The sequence below is a fragment of the Tachysurus fulvidraco genome, chromosome 5 (genome assembly GCF_022655615.1).
Source record: "Tachysurus fulvidraco isolate hzauxx_2018 chromosome 5, HZAU_PFXX_2.0, whole genome shotgun sequence".
Classification (NCBI taxonomy): Eukaryota; Metazoa; Chordata; class Actinopteri; order Siluriformes; family Bagridae; genus Tachysurus; species Tachysurus fulvidraco.
In genome coordinates this window covers 28,692,891-28,709,431 of record NC_062522.1, presented here as the reverse complement: position 1 = coordinate 28,709,431, position 16,541 = coordinate 28,692,891, and the positions used below count along the sequence as shown (strand labels likewise).

At 37.1% G+C, this 16,541-nt stretch overlaps 1 protein-coding gene across 1 annotated transcript in view; it reads right to left on the bottom strand.

Moving 5' to 3' along the window:
• Positions 1 to 16,475: 16,475 nt before the first annotated feature.
• Positions 16,476 to 16,541, bottom strand: part of cacng1a (calcium channel, voltage-dependent, gamma subunit 1a) — a 15,713-nt gene continuing 15,647 nt past the window's right edge. Inside the window, exon 4 of the mRNA XM_027133667.2 lies at positions 16,476 to 16,541. This exon is cut by the window's right edge and continues 239 nt beyond it. The gene's annotated coding sequence lies outside the window, so the exon portion shown is untranslated.

Below are 16,541 nucleotides of genomic sequence, written 5' to 3'. Positions count from 1 at the left end.
ATCTGATTAAAACACATCATGCGTCCGGTCCGAATAAAAAGTGAGGACCTCAGGATGTTACTGAGGATGAGTTCATTCCCATGAATCTTACAATTATCTTTAATACAGCGACAGGTTCACGTGTGAGGGATGTGGTGCGTTTGAAAGCAAGTGCACTTCCTCTCATTAAGTGAGAGGTGTTGTTGTTCTCTCTTGTTTGTTGGAGTGGAAATGCCTCCTCCTCTTCCTCCTCTTGAGGAAAAGGTTAACTAAATCAGCATCATTGCCAACCCCCCATTGCCACCCAGTTCAGGCTGGATTTAATGAGGTGGGCTTTCGGAGTAATATCACTTCCAACATACACACGCGCACACACACACACACACACACACACACACACACACACACACACACACACACACACACACACACACACACACACACACACACACACACACACACACAATGTAGATCAAGGAACAGTGTTGGATCTGAAAATATTCTCAGAAATAAAGGTCAGTGAGTGTCCCTCAGACAAACATGCAGTTGCTTGGCAGCTACACAGGGTTCGGTTTGAAAATAATTCACAGTAAAGAGATTTTCAGCCATTATGAAGTACTTTTCATTTTTTGCGAAGAAAATGTCTTTGCTTTGATGGTTAAAAGCAGAGGCAGACTCATGAATATACATGTTTTTCTATCTATAAATATCAAAAAGATTTCAACATGCTGGATTATTTATACTTTATTTTTTTATTCTTGGTTTATTTGGTTTTATTTTAAATGCAGATCAATCACGTGAAAATGTTCAAATTTCAAAACCAGTCTTGCCCAAGGACCTGATCTGGCTTTGTGTAATTTCTGCAATTTGAACTCACATGTGTCAGGGGCACGGTGGCTTAGTGGTTAGCACGTTCGCCTCACACCTCCAGGGTCAGGGTTCGATTCCTGCCTCCGCCTTGTGTGTGTGGAGTTTGCATGTTCTCCCCGTGCATCGGGGGTTTTCTCCGGGTACTCCGGTTTTCTCCCCCGGTCCAAAGACATGCATGGTAGTTTGATTGGCATCTCTGGAAAATTGTCCGTAGTGTGTGAGTGTGTGAGTGAATGAGAGTGTGTGTGTGTGCCCTGCGATGGGTTGGCACTCCGTTCAGGGTGTATCCTGCCTTGATGCCCGATGACGCCTGAGATAGGCACAGGCTCCCCGTGACCCGAGAAGTTCGGATAAGCGGTAGAAAATGAATGAATGAATGAATGAATGAACCTTCAGTTCAGGTTTTGCTTGTGTTGAGCTCCCAATAAGGTAACAATTTTCCCCACTATATTATTTTACTGTTACATATTTTTCTCTATTAGTAAGAGCGAAATTGTGTCTAGTAACTGTAGCAATAGAAATATCAAAACTCGACAGATTTTTGTTGACTGCATTACCTGGAAAAGATGGTGAGCTCCTCCGCTAGGCACAATTATGCCATGTTACATACATATCAATGCATGGCATAATGTCATGTCCTTTATGCACTAGAGTGGAAACACATGAAAGAACACTGTAGCTGTATTTCCGCAAAATATATATATTTTATATACGCAGCACTGAAAATGGTTTCTTAAGACGTGCATTCATGAAATTTTCACATGTTGAACATTGTTTTGTTTCCATCAATGAATCCATTCCAAAGGACATATCTGGATATACAGAATGTTACACTTTAGAAGGCTTGAAATTTTATTTTGAAGCATAACATCCTGTATTTTATATATTTTTAAATAAATAAAGAAACAATTTACAACTAACAGTGATCTCAAGGTCTTTCTGTTGAGAATGTCTTCACATAAAATCCGTAAAATTCTTCTCGTATTTCAACGACATCAAAAAAGTGGATTGTTGCTTTTCTTTCGCGTGCAAATTGAATTCAACTAAGCTTCATCCGTACGAATAAATGCACTTTTTTTTTCAAAATGTTTCAGTAAAAAATACTTGTAAAAACTAGAAAAAGACTGAGTGTGGTTTCTTAATGCCTGGTTATAAACAAATGTATGTATAGTGATGCTAGTAAATAAACGTCTCTAGAATAAACTTCAGGTGGTTTTGAGCAACAACAACAAAAAAATTATTAGCAGTCAAGCATATCAGTTTTTCACAGAACTTCACTTTAGATCCATCCCCTCTAGACCCAATATCAAAACACACCAAGCTGTTCTTGGACTTCTCCTGCGACTAGCATGTGTTTCATGCCAGTCACCTTCCTCTCTGTGGGAAGGCCATTTTGTAGCCGTCCCCATTTCCTGTGACCACAGCGATATGCCCTCATTATTCTCTCCCCTTTTCTCTGTCTCTCCTCTTCTGACAACTTCATACGGCTATTGCATGCTTTCATATCGCTAATGCACTGACCTTAAATGACATACATTCCTTCCAACTAGCACAAAAGTCATTATTTAGAGAACGTGTTATTACCTACAATACGTATGTACATTACTGTTGCCAAATAAGCCTGGACAGAATACACTTAGGAGGCCTTATGTACTGATGTGTACTGATTTGTGCTTACAGTCAGTGGAGGATTATGGGTAGAACACAAAAGGCAACCCAAACATCTTCAATAATGTAGTAGTACAAAAATTGAGATGTAATGGGAATATATGAATGGGAGTGAACAGATAATTTGCGATAACAAAGCTACAGTACAAATACAAAGCAACAAAGTGAAGGCTTAATAGTTGAGATTAACATGCAAGAAATAAGCTGCATCCTATTTTTAAAAAGGACATGAAGACAATGGGATGTTTTAGAGTTTAGATTTTGTCTGTCATCTGTCTTGCTTTTTATAGTTTCTGGATGGATTGACTATGTTGTTGTTATGGACAGCTTGGACTATTCCTTGTCTAAACACCAGGGGGACGTTCTGCCAGGCATTGTTTTGTCTTGTGCCATGTTCTTTTGTTTTTTTTTGTGTGTGTTGAGCTTCAGCCTATCCTTAAGTTCCCACCTCTGCACCCCTGTTCCTTGTGTCTCAATGATTGTTCTCCCTATTTATACCCGTTGTTTTGTGTCTAATTTTTATTTTTATTTTTAATTTTTTTTGGGTCTCCTGATTTGTTCTCAGTTGCTTTGTGTTCCTCGGTGTTTTTCCAGTGTTTGTAGTATTTCTGTTTGTTCGTTTTATTCTTAATAAAACCCTTTGTATGTTATCCCTGCATTTGGGGCTGGGTTTTATCAGTAAAGACCCCTGTTTACCTACAGTTGTTTTTACCCTGTTGCTTTGCCTCTGCTGTAGCTGTTGTCTGCTTTGACATGGATTTCTGATATTTAGCTAGTTTTCACCTTGGCTTGTTTATCACCTCTATGATATTGGATTGTATATTTAATCATGTTATTGGTGAAAACTGATCACTTTGTTAATGACTCTTCCTGTCTTGACTCTTACCTTTTGTAAATATCCCATACACACGGATCCACACTCTGTGTGCTTGAGTCCTCCGTTACTCAGCATTCATATATTCATTCTTAGTAACTTCCTGGTCAGAGTGGCAAGGGGTTCAAATTAGTCTAGTTGTCTACTTAGTCTAGTCTACTCGGAAACATATACTGTATATTAATTAGAAATATCGTGGGTACAAAATATTAACAGACTTCTGTATTTCAGCTCAACTGTGATAGATCAACAGGGCTAGCATTTCTATATCTAGATATTTTCTCTGATTTCCAGACTTTCCATTTTCAGGTTTAAATACAAATGCAGCTACATATATGAAGAGAGCATTAAACAGCTACAGATACAAATAAAGGGATTGTTTAACAACCCTAATGCACACAGTATATACTTTCACTTTCGCTGCTTTTCTTTAATAGTTTAATTGGAAACTCTCAGTTTGAAATTCTTTGCATAAATGTGTACATTATTAAAATTAAGAGTCAAGAAGCTTTTGTAATCATCTCAACCATATATAGCTGATGCTGTACATAGTGAAATGAAACAGCGTTTCTCCAGGACCGTGGTGCTACTGTACAGAGCACCGACATAAACTACATAAACAACACAGAGCTAAGGACATAAAGTAAGTTGTACTAGCCACATAAAGTGCATCGTGTGCAACCTAGTGCAAAAAGTGTGTGACAAAAGACAGAAGTGTGTGTAAAGTACAGTTCATTTTTATTTGAAAGAAAATCCCATAAAATCACATTTAACGATGACAATCCAAGTTAGTTCAGGTTTCTCTGAAAGTCCCACTGAGTTAAAGAGATGCATGACTAAATTAGAATTTTGTTTTCCCCTTTTCTAAACAACGTCGACGAATCAACTAAAAGAACACAAATTACATAGTTTGCTTAAAACAATCAATTTTATTAGATTTCTATACAAATTACCTCAGGCTTCTGATTGACTCATAACTCTGACCAGGATAAAGCTGACATTCAGGATCCTAAAGTTAAATAAATTAAGAGTTGTCAAAAAAGTTTGTCATCTTCCTTCCTGTTTATTCATATTGTGGTATATTTACATATTCAGGTTACATAAGAGGGGATCTCTGAGTCTCTGAATCATTGCAGAACTACACTGCTAACACTTCTGCTCACACGTTTCTTCACACTCCTGTTATAAAGCACTGGCATCCCTAAGCATTTGACCTGAGTCAGAAGGAGAGCTGGCAAGATCTTCACTGATCCCACACATCTATTCAACCACCTGTTTCAAAAACTGCTCTCAGGAAAGAGATACAAGTACAAGCAACAGATGACGTTTTCTATTTCCTACCTGCGAGACTCCTAAGACAGCAAAAATATCAGCAAACCTGGCATTGTTAAAGCCACTTTTCTGTACTAATGCTGCAACTGATTTGCACTCATAAGCATGAACTTGTTGAGCAATTTTGTGTAGACTGATTGAGATTAAAATTCGAAGAACATAACAAGCCTTTCAGACAATTCCGTAGAATTCATCTTTCATCTACTCGCAAGCTGCATAGCTTATGAGACACTAATGAAGTACGATGATGTTATGACTCGGAGCATCATTCCTTCACCTATCTTTAGTGGACCCGAACTCTATATAGGACCACATCGTAGATCTGGGGTCATCAATGAATGGAAGTATTTCAGCAGATCACACTGGCCACATGGAACAACACAGTCAACATATAAAAAAACGAAACAGCTCAGTTTTTGTTGAAGATCTTTGAGTAGAATGTTTAGCCAAAGGTGCCACATTGAGAAAGAGGATAGATTGGATATACAGTACTTTCACTGGGGCTTCATTTACAATTTATGGACTGATGGAATAGTTTGTTGAAGGAAAGTGTTGATGAAGTAACACATTCGTTAATTTTCTTGTTCATCCAACACAAGGTCATGGGGAACCTAGAAATCTCAGGGCACAATAATAGGATGTTTAATATTTAAAGTTTAATATCAAACTTTCAGTCCTAGATGATTGGAGTCCAGAACAGTTTCGTGTTCATCCTAAGCTTGGTACTGGTGCTGGACTTTGCTCCTTATTTGTGACCTTTTACCTGAACATCCTTAACCTAATATCATTAGGTTAATACCTGTAAAAAATCTGAAAGGCTCTTCTACATTAATTACTCCCACACAGCCTATTTGACCTTTCATCCACAATGGCCACTGTTTTTTTCCTTCATTTTGGACTAATAGCAAGAACCGGTCTGTGCCTTACTGTATATACCTTGTTGTGTTGTCTCTACTGTATATAACTTCTTGTTTATGATTGTTTTTAGATCTTTTTTCTCATTCCTTTGATTCAACTTATTAAAAAAGCCTTAAGAACAAAGTACACAATAAGGAAGATGTTTGCGAATTAATCCGAGGATCATTTATTGAAGGCGAAGTCAATTGCCTGTTCTCATAACCATAGGTTCATGTCTGTAACTGAAAAAAACATGACCATTCAACAGCCAATCAGCTTTCAGCAGGCACTGAGATACAGTAACAAAAGTTAATCAATTTATTATTATTATTATTATTATTATTATTATTATTATTATTATTATTATTATTATTATTATTATTATTATTATTGTTGTTGTTGTTGTTGTTGTTGTTGTTTATAAACCTCCTGTTCAGTTATCTTATGGGGTAATGTGAAGTTTTCATTTAACTAAATTATTAAAGGCATTTTATTCTTTAAAACATGATAAGCAAGAATTGTTTCTAATTATAGGAAAAATACTGGACTTGGGGGGGGGGCACAGTGGCTTAGTGGTTAGTACGTTCACCTCACACCTCTAGGGTTGGGGGTTCGTTTCCCGCCTCCGCCTTGTGTGTGGAGTTTGCATGTTCTCCCCGTGCCTCGGTGGTTTCCTCTGGGTACTCCAGTTTTCTCCCCCGGTCCAAATACATGCATGGTAGGTTGATTGGCATCTCTGGAACATTGTCCGTAGTGTGTGATTGTGTGAGTGAATGAGTGTGTGTGTGCCCTGTGATGGGTTGGCACTCCGTCCAGGGTGTATCCTGCCTCGATGCCCGATGACGCCTGAGATAGGCACAGGCTCCCCGTGACCCGAGGTAGTTCGGATAAGCGGTAGAAAATGAATGAATGAATACTAGACGTTATTTTATTTAATTCTTTTTTCTGAGAACATGAGTCATGTCGAATGATTAGGTATTTATTCATCAGCATGGGTTTCAGGAAAAGGAGAAGCTTCGGGAGGTTTGTTGGATGTAACGAATCAGAAATAATTTCTGATTAAATTTGATTTCAACTTACTATTTTAAGCAATAAGGGCTTAACCTTTTCAATCTGGCACCCTGAAAAATATCAAATCAAATATAAATCTTAGTTTCAAAACGCTCAGCATCTTCTTCATGTCTTTGCATTTTTCATATCCTTTTTATACTTTCATGTGTAAAAGGCAGGTTTTTAAATGCTATTTTTCTACTGTATGTGTATGAGCTATTGTCACAGACCGTTTGCCTCTGACGGATCAAACAGTGTGCGTCTGCAACCCGGCGAGCAGCTCGATCCGGAGTCTGCGGCCTAAAAACATCAATCAGTCCATCACACTGCCTCAAACTGCTCACACAGAACAAGCAGAATATTTAACAAACTTCTCTGGAGAAGCTATTAAACAAACACGTAAATATAGATCTGAAAATAATAAAAAGGCATTTATTACTCTACTAGATGTGTAAATGGTATGAAAAAATATCGTTATACACAAAATTGTCTAAGCCTGCACACTTAAGTGCGCACTTTCAATTATTTATCACTTGTTATTTTCATTAAATGCTGTAATATTTTGCTTCTTTTAAGTTTTCCCTTTAACCAAGTCTGGAAATTGGAGCAGATGGTAATTAAAGTATGTTCATTCTAGGCAATTAAAGATGCTGTTTATCTGTTTCTCAGAATAAAAGGACCAGATGACTGAATGCTTTGTAAAGTGTCTGTTCATCCGAGGTTCTTCAACACAACACAGAAGAAATAAATAGCCATCTACAAACAGTGCGACAACTGTTAAATACTCCCAGACTCCATGGAATGACTATAGATTCTTATCTTTATCTGCAACAAGGAAATAAACTGAAAAATAAAATATGCTGTACAGAACAAAGGAACAAAATAGTGACAATACATTAAAAAAAATATATAGCGTGTGAATGTTGATATGAATATGGTGCTGTTTTGGTGGTTTATATTTTTTCCTGTTTTTTTTTTTGTGTGTTTTTATTTATTTATTTATTTATTTAAATTTTATGTTTAAAACCTTTTTCTCTCCTCACAGAAAGTGTATTTCTGTCGTTTAGAACTGGCTATTTTATGCATGAAATTTTGTTTTATTAATTCAAAACGTGCATTTTGCCATAAATTTAAGGTAAAAACATGCTGACAATTAATTAAGAAAGAATAAGCACAATGTAATAGCAAGATTACTAACAGATTTGGATTAGCAAAGCATCAAAATGTTTGAACTCACAACACGGGATTCTAGTACACAACTAATCCAATCCAATCCAGAATTCTGCACAGGTGTGTGTGTGTGTGTGTGTGTGTGTGTGTGTGTGTGTGTGTGTGTGTGTGTGTGTGTGTGTGTGTGTATTCATCATTCAGACCTATTCCTGGTACAGTCTGCTCAACAGACTCACCAGGAAGCGATATGATTGTCTTTCAGATGAAACAGCAGCTGTTGCCTAGTGCAGTCCTGAGCTGTGGCTCAACTTGCAGGTAGTGCTCTTCACTTGGAAGACATTTAATATGGAGATTTACACAGTAAAGTGACTAGAAAATGGAACGTTTGACACTTTTGGGACACGCTTTGTAGTAGAAGCTTGTTCTGTGTAGAGGAATTGGAGGAACCATCAGAGATTTACTGAACAACTAATACACCAAGCACACCGTGACACTACAGACCCAAAAGAAATACGATGCCTTTATTAATGGATGTATGCTTTACTTTGTCATGGTCATGCTTCACTATACTATTACTACAAGTGCAGTTTTATGTAATTACATTTCCAAGTAAAAGTTTTTACTTCCTTCATTTACGTATATGTAAACTTTCAAAATTCTCGATCGAAATGAGCTTAGATTAGCATTTCAGTTTAGCGTTCATTCAAATGTATCAGTGTAGAAATAAAATGAACATGAAACATGAAAATGACCAGGAATGACCTTGTCATGCTATACATTTTATCTGACGCTCATCTGAAGATGGATGAACTACAGTATTGAGCATAAGGATCCTTATTAATATTTTTTGATATGAAGTGAATTAAGCAAAGACTATATCCTTAATCTACTGTTTGCTTTGCCTCAATATAAAAATTAGAAACTCAATTGAATTTGAAAAACTGTGGTGTGGTACATTTCACTTACCTGCTAACTTTGTCTAAGTATACAGTATATGGACAGTATTGGGTCAAGCGGTTAAGGCTCTGGGTTGTTGTTTGGAGGATTGAGATTCACACTTCTACTGTTGGGCCCTTGAGCAAGGCCCCTAGCTCTTACTACTCCAGAAGTACCCTGCCCTTGACCCGAGACCCCATCTTCCACCATTGGGATATGCAAAGAAAGAATTTCACTGTGCTGTAATGTATATGTGACAAGCAAAGGCTGTTTCTTCTTCTATATTAACCTTATTTTGCTAATGCTTTTTAGACTATCATCAATTTCAGTAACTAAAATAAAAAGGTTAGGCAGCAAGTCAAATTCTAGCTTATGGTAAATATTGCTCATTTACATTACATTTCATTAGCAATATAATTCAATTCAATTCAAGTTTATTTGTATAAAACTTTTACCAATGGACAACAATGGACTCAATGCAGTTTTACAGAACATAAACCTAATACAAAAAAAAATAATATCATACAAAGATTGGATTGAAAAATTCAAGATTAATATTATTAGACTTAAATGTGTTTGTATTTATTCCTAATGAACAGAGGTGACTGAGGTGACTGTGGTGAGGAAAAACTTCCTTAGGTGGATGAAGAAGAAACCTTGAGAGGAACCAGACTCAAAAGAGAACCTCATCCTCATTTGGGGGACAATGGAGGGTGTGACTGTAAATACACAGTCTGACAATTGTGTATTGATTAAAAGGTTGTTGTCCTCAAACACCACATGTGGTTGGCATCTCCTCTTAGAATGTTTGATTTCTTCATGACGCGGAATCTAACTGAATCTCACATCTCTAGCTGTTACAGGATCCTCACAGGGCTGGCCTCTTGTCAATGAAGGTCCAAAATCTTCATGACACAGAACATAACTGCAGCTGGTACAAGCTCTGGATGCCTTGGGACGGGCAGAAAAAGTGAAGCAGTGGAGAGGAATCAGCGTAGCCAATACATGTAGTGCAAGTTATAGAGTGTATACAGTAAACAAACAAAGGGTATGTATTAAATGTGCTGAAGTTCATTTTTTAATACAAAATAAAACCATATTTTAAAATTGTTTCCTCTGTTTAGTTTGGATGTGATGTTATTTACAGTGTTCTTCTTCATAATGAACATGTTGTAACTCCAGTTAACTCCAAAACCAGTAACTAGTTGACCACAGTTTTGAGTTAGTTTCTATTCAGCAATACAAATCATGTATTGGTCATGGTCGCTTAGTGCTTAGTATGTTCTCCTGTCACCTACAGTCACATCATATGATTTGGGGGGGTCGATTTCCACTTTTTCACAGTTTTTGTCTTTGCGTGCCCTCCCTGTGCTTTAGGGGTTTCCTCTGGATCGTCTGGTTTCCAAGTCCCAAGACATACATTAATGTCTGATCGGTGTCTCTAAATTGTGTGTGTGTGTGTGTGTGTGTGAATAGGCACCCAGTCCAGGGTGTTCCAGACATGTCCCTACCAATATCCAGGGAACACTCAATTGTCCCTAGCAATAATTCGACCAAGCCTATATATATTTATACATAACCACTGATATCCGCCTGTATCTTGTGCTTTTTTACTTATTTCAGGAATCCAGGAATCATTAAATAAGATGAAAATAGTTTACAACGGCGTTCTGTAAAAAATAGCGCAACTTGTGGAACACAAACGGTTAACAGATTTACCCCCCTGCAATGAATCCCATCTTTGTAACTTACCTCTCTAAAAGGATTGGCCTTTGCCTTTTTTTCCTGCCTCTCTAACCCACGTCGCTGTTTGATTGGCTTTTTTTGATTTTAAACAATCAATGAATGAACTTTTCTTTCAATAATTGCTTGTGTGCAAATTTTGCATGATTACTTTTACATCATTTATCAAAGGACAGGCGTACAAGACAGTAGTGAGACCAGCTTTGCTGTATGGGTTCGAGACTGTAGCAGTGAGCAAAAGACACGAGGCAGAGACGGAGCTAGCAGAGATGAGGATGTTAAGGTTCTCTTTAGGACAGGATTAGGAACGAGCACATCAGAGGGACGGCTCAGGTTGGCAGGTTTGGGGACAAGGACAGAGAGGCTAGAATAAGATGCTTTGGACATGTACAGAGGAGGGAGATGGTTATATTGGTAGAAGGATGTTGGAGATGGATCTGACAGGTAAGACGTCAAGAGGAAGAACAATGATATGTGGATGTGTTAAATGAGGTTGTCTGAAGTTAACTGGTCCGATAGTAGAGGATGTCGAGAATAGAGTTAGGTGGAAACTGATGAAACATTGTGGCGACCCCTAACGGGAAAAGCCGAAAGTAGAAGAAGACTTTTACATCATTTAGTAGATACCCTTACCCAGTGCAACTTATATTTTATCTCATTTTTGGGCCTTACTCAGGGGAAGCTTGTTGGACCTGGGATTCAAACTTACAACCTTCTGTCAACACCTTAAACATAGGGTAATGGATTCAAAGGCCAAAGGTCCAGGCTTTTCCTTACTGACACACACACGCTTTGAAACTTGCTGGTCGCTCCCTCTGAGAGTGCGAATCGCCTGATTCTCGCTCATTGTAATTCCACATAGTCGGGCTCGGCAATGTCGATTGCTCTGATGTTTGATTCATCGGCCCTCATTATTGTCATGATTGTGTTCTCCGCGTGTCACCAGGCCCACTGTGAATGGGCGTGATTGGTAAAACCGAAACCTGTCGAAAGACCACATAATGGCTGAATGTTGATCGCTGCGTTTTTTTTCTCTGAGATGTCATTTTTGAAGTGCCGTTAAAAAACAACAACAACAACAACAACAACAACAACAACAACAACACATAATGTAATTAGGAGTCCCCTCTAAATGTTTGTAGTTGACTGGTTTGTAACTTGTCTTCCGTTTCAGTTTTTCTAGGGGATAATAAACATTACTTGATGTTTATACATGATTACGATAGATATTTCTATCTTGCATCTGATATTCCAAGCACAAAGCCATATAAATAACGTCTCTCGTTAGGATTTATCACCTCGCCGATAAACGACAATCATGACAGAATTAGGTCATCCGTGCTTTGCTGCGGTTTTTGTAATCTGCTTTACAGACATTCATTAGACTAAAATTAAATCGGTCACTCCGTTAAAATTTTCCAAAGACAGTTTACAGTGTTGTGCATTCGAGTTTGGATGTAAAGCGGTAGATGGGTTTTAATACACACAGGATACGAAATTCTATCAGATTATAAACAAATAATGCTGAAATAAGGAAATGCTAATGTTCGTCTTCTTTTTCATCAGTGTCAGGACAAACATAGGAGCAGATGTAGATATATAATCTTGTGAATACCCGCAAGAAAAATCTGCAAGCTGATCCTCCAGACGATCCTTGCAAAGGTCTCCATTGCATCTTGCACATGAGCAAAAAAGGATAAATTGTCCATTTATGAACATTTGTCTTAAAGAATATGCAATTTGGAGCAAAGAACAAGGCAGAATCTGAAATAAATAAATAAATAAATAAATAAATAAATAAATAAATAAATAAATAAAAAACCACAAGGTGATTAATGATAGCGAAAACAGATGTACGCTCTGACTACCAAAAAGCATGTATAAAATTTTCAAGGTAAAATCAAACTTGCTTGCTTCATTCAATTTGCGTGCAGAATCTTCCTCCATGTGTTCATTAACTAGGGGCTGTACACAAAGCTGAGTTTAACAACCATAGTGAATTAAAACTGAAATCACACACATCAGTATTCAGACTTGGTGAGTATAAGTAGTTTGTAGTAAACAGAGCCTTGTCTCAGCAATGTATGATTCTAACCTTAATCACATTTTTTTTCTGTGTGTCAGACATTGAGAAGATTGAGAAGCCATTTTAAGTCCGGGGCCACTGTCTGGGGTACAATATGTCATCCTGAAGCAAAATAAATAAATAGATAGATAGATAGATAGATAGATAGATAGATAGATAGATAGATAGATAGATAGATAGATAGATAGATAGATAGATAGATAGATGAATGAATGAATGAATGAATGAATGAATGAATGAATAAATAAATAAGTTCATTAATTCATTCATTTTCTACCGCTTATCCGAACTTCTCAGGCGTCATCGGGCATCAAGGCAGGATACGCCCTGGACGGAGTGCCAACCCATTGCAGGGCACACACGACAATTTTCCAGAGATGCCAATCAACCTACCATGCATGTCTTTGGACCGGGGGAGGAAACCGGAGTACCCGGAGGAAACCCCCGAGGCACGGGGAGAACATGCAAACTCCACACACACACACAAGGCGGAGACGGGAATCGAACCCCCAACCCTGCATACAATCATCATAAATTCAAACAAAGGAAGATTCTGAATACAGAAAAGTTCCCTACATGAATATATATCTAACATAACTTCATTTAACCTTTGTTTATACAGTATATACTCTATGAATTTTGATCTAAGTAAATCAGGCCCTGATATTCAATGAAAATAAAAAAAATCAATACTTATCAACTGCTTAGAATTTCCCAGAAGAACCAAAATCAAACTTTTCACAACAAACATCCAGAGAAGCTTCCGATGGTACATTGTCTCAAAGCAGCTTTGCATAAGTTTGGAAACAGAAATTAATTTGAAAGTTCAATGTTTTTAACAATCGAGCAATTTTCCACCCCTGAGGTGACGTTAGCATGAAAAACTCCCCGAGGTGATATGAGGAAGAAAGCTTGAGAGGAACCAGACTCAGAAGGGAACCTCATCCTCATGGGTTATCCAAAAAAACTTGCTTTACCATCACAAACAGACCATGAACTGGATAATTCAGACAACGCGTAACCAAGGGAAATATCTCTTCTCTCTATCAAGTTATAATGGAGACTTGAATAAAAACATCTCGAGCTATATCGGGTGTAGATGGGAACGAGAATTCAGGGAAGAAATACAAAACAAAGAATGGTTTTCACATCATCATCTATTCAGAGATGGAAAGAGTTTGCATGGGAAAGATATTGCACGTTTTTTATTAACCCCGAAATAAAAAAATGAACAATTCCCCGTACCTCAGCCATGCTGGAGACATACTCTATCCATGTCAGGTACATGTTGACAAATTGAATATATTCTGAAGTCTTACCTTCTGTTTTTGGATACAAAATTCGAATGGTTTAAGGGTTCAACTAGTTGGTGAACAATACAGTGTTGAGGAGAGAAGTGTAGCATGTATCAGACACTGCTACTGTATAAGCAGGAAAGCCCAATAATTAAGAAGAAAATGTCAAAGAAATATACAGTTTTAATTTGGGACTTCAAAAGGATCTGTTTCTCACTTATTACAATAAAAAAAAAGCCCCGACAGAATTAAGAAAGGGTCTCATGCTTGCACGGTCAAGTCCCATTGAATACAAATGGCCTAAATTTTTATTAACTGCATTTAATTTCCAATAAAAATACATGACAACGAATGCATACATCTGAACGTATTCAGTATGGCAGATAAAGAAAGGTGAAATCTGAAAACTCTCAGTTTAAGTATGCACCTACTTATTTAATAAAAAAAAAAGATGGCCACACTTTGAAAAACTGAAAGTCTTTTGTAAGTAAGAAATGGAATTTATAATAATTTCAACTGCACAGTTTTCCAAAAATCAGGTTCGTTAAACTATAGAGGAATTCTTCATAGGCGGGAAAGATGAACACGGCTCTAACCCTGGATCTGAAGCTCCGATGTGTTTTCCATTTTTTTCTACAGTTAACCAAGTGAATAGATTTTCAATAGCTTGAAGCAACAGCAGTAAACTAATTGAGACTCTAAACGAGACACGTTTAACGCAGTCGCCATTTTTGTTCTGTCTACCAGCTTTACATACATCATACCTGGTGACATACTGTAATTATATTTAATGAGTACAAATCACCAAATTGAATATAAAATAAATATTCCTTTTTTCCATTTCCATAACACGAAACTAATAATATAATAAACCTACATATTAATGAACTTAATGTTATTTGATTTTAAGTGAGTTTGTAGAAAGTACGATAATGAAAAACGCGGATTTAAAGCTCACTAACGAAGACTTGCGGGTAAAAAGCATACACGGATGATATTGTTATGTCAACGTACTGTATGTATAGTGTATATGTGTGTTCATATGAAATAGCTTTTAAATTTTAAGGCACAAGATCCAGGTCCGGTGGAATTAACAAACTTCGAAGTGAATGGTGCATAAAGAATAGTGAAAATCATAAACATGTGAACTGGAAGCATTTTAACGGCAGTGTAAGCTGTGTGTATAAGACTGCAAGGCAGGTGAGGACGGATTGGCACTGCAGTGATAGAACAATATTTTTTTTTTTTTTTTTTTTTTTTACAATTGAAACTCTGAAAGGGCAAAAGACATCATTTGTGTTCACACCTGCCAGATCTGAAAGCACTCCAAAATTCCTGGCCAGACATTCAGAGGCCATGGCATAGAACTGCATATTAACATTCTGTTCAGAGCTGAAAGCAAAGACACTAGATCTAGTGTGTCTCAAAACAAGGCTAGCATAGAGGACTTGTACCGACATGTCCACCAATCTGAAGCTCGGTATATCAAGCAGGATTAAATAAAAACGAATGCAAATATTCTTACAGAAGATGACGATTCGGCGAATTAAAAATGGTTACGTTTTTTAGTTCAGAATTGTATCATCGCACGCTCTTTAAAAATACACACAGGCAAAATTCTACGAGTTCCTGATAGCCCAAAGGTACAAATGGTCTGTATATGTACAGCAAAAAAAACAAAACAAAAAAAAAAACAAAACACACATTATATGCAGAACCCTATTCAGGCTTGCTAGTAATATACAGATTTAAACCATGACGGCTAATTTAAAGCAAAATCGAAACAAACCGAAATAAATGTATTTTACGGTGGAATCTCCTCATTATTTCAGTTCACAAGTTAAGGATCTTTCTAAAGCACAGCTCAAAATGATGTGTCCAACACCTTACTGACCTGAATATAGTAACACACTGGCGGTATAGCTAGAAAATAAAATTCAGGGAAGGCGCTAGTTTTGAAGAAATATGAAAAAAAAAAAAAATTAACATTAACATTAAAAATTTTCATTTTCAAGTGTTCCATGCTCATGCAATTTGTCATGATTTCCCATGAACTGATCTTTCCCTATTAATACTTTTAATAGGTGGAAGAAATCAAACATCTTTATGACAGTTGATTAAAATAACCTGCTAGTAATTAGCTCCTGAAGACTTTTTTTTATCTTGCTTTGAATCTTTTTTCTCCTCCTGGAGTAAAATTTATAGGAAACCACTTTGAAATGACTACACTTAGTAATAAGTACACTGTAGCTAGCTTTCTGCTAGCATTTTGTTAGCTTTCAAACTCAGGAAATTTGTCTGACATCAGATTCGTTTAAGCTTGTTTAGCAGCTGGTAGCCAATAAAATGTGATTAAACCAAACCAAACTGCGTGACGTTAAATATGTCGAACTTTTCACATTATCATGCACATTTACAGCGCTGAACATGTTAAATACATTCCAAAGAGTTAACCTGATGTGATTATGCATGATAAAATGGAACTGTACTAAAATATTTCAGGGAGGTTCAAACCCAAAGCTATGCCCCGGTTACACAATATAATAACAAGACACCGGTGTCTCAGTGGTGCTTGTTTGAGCCCCGTGTTTCCATGCAGCAATTGTATTGAACAATTCGAACAATGACGCTTTAACATGGA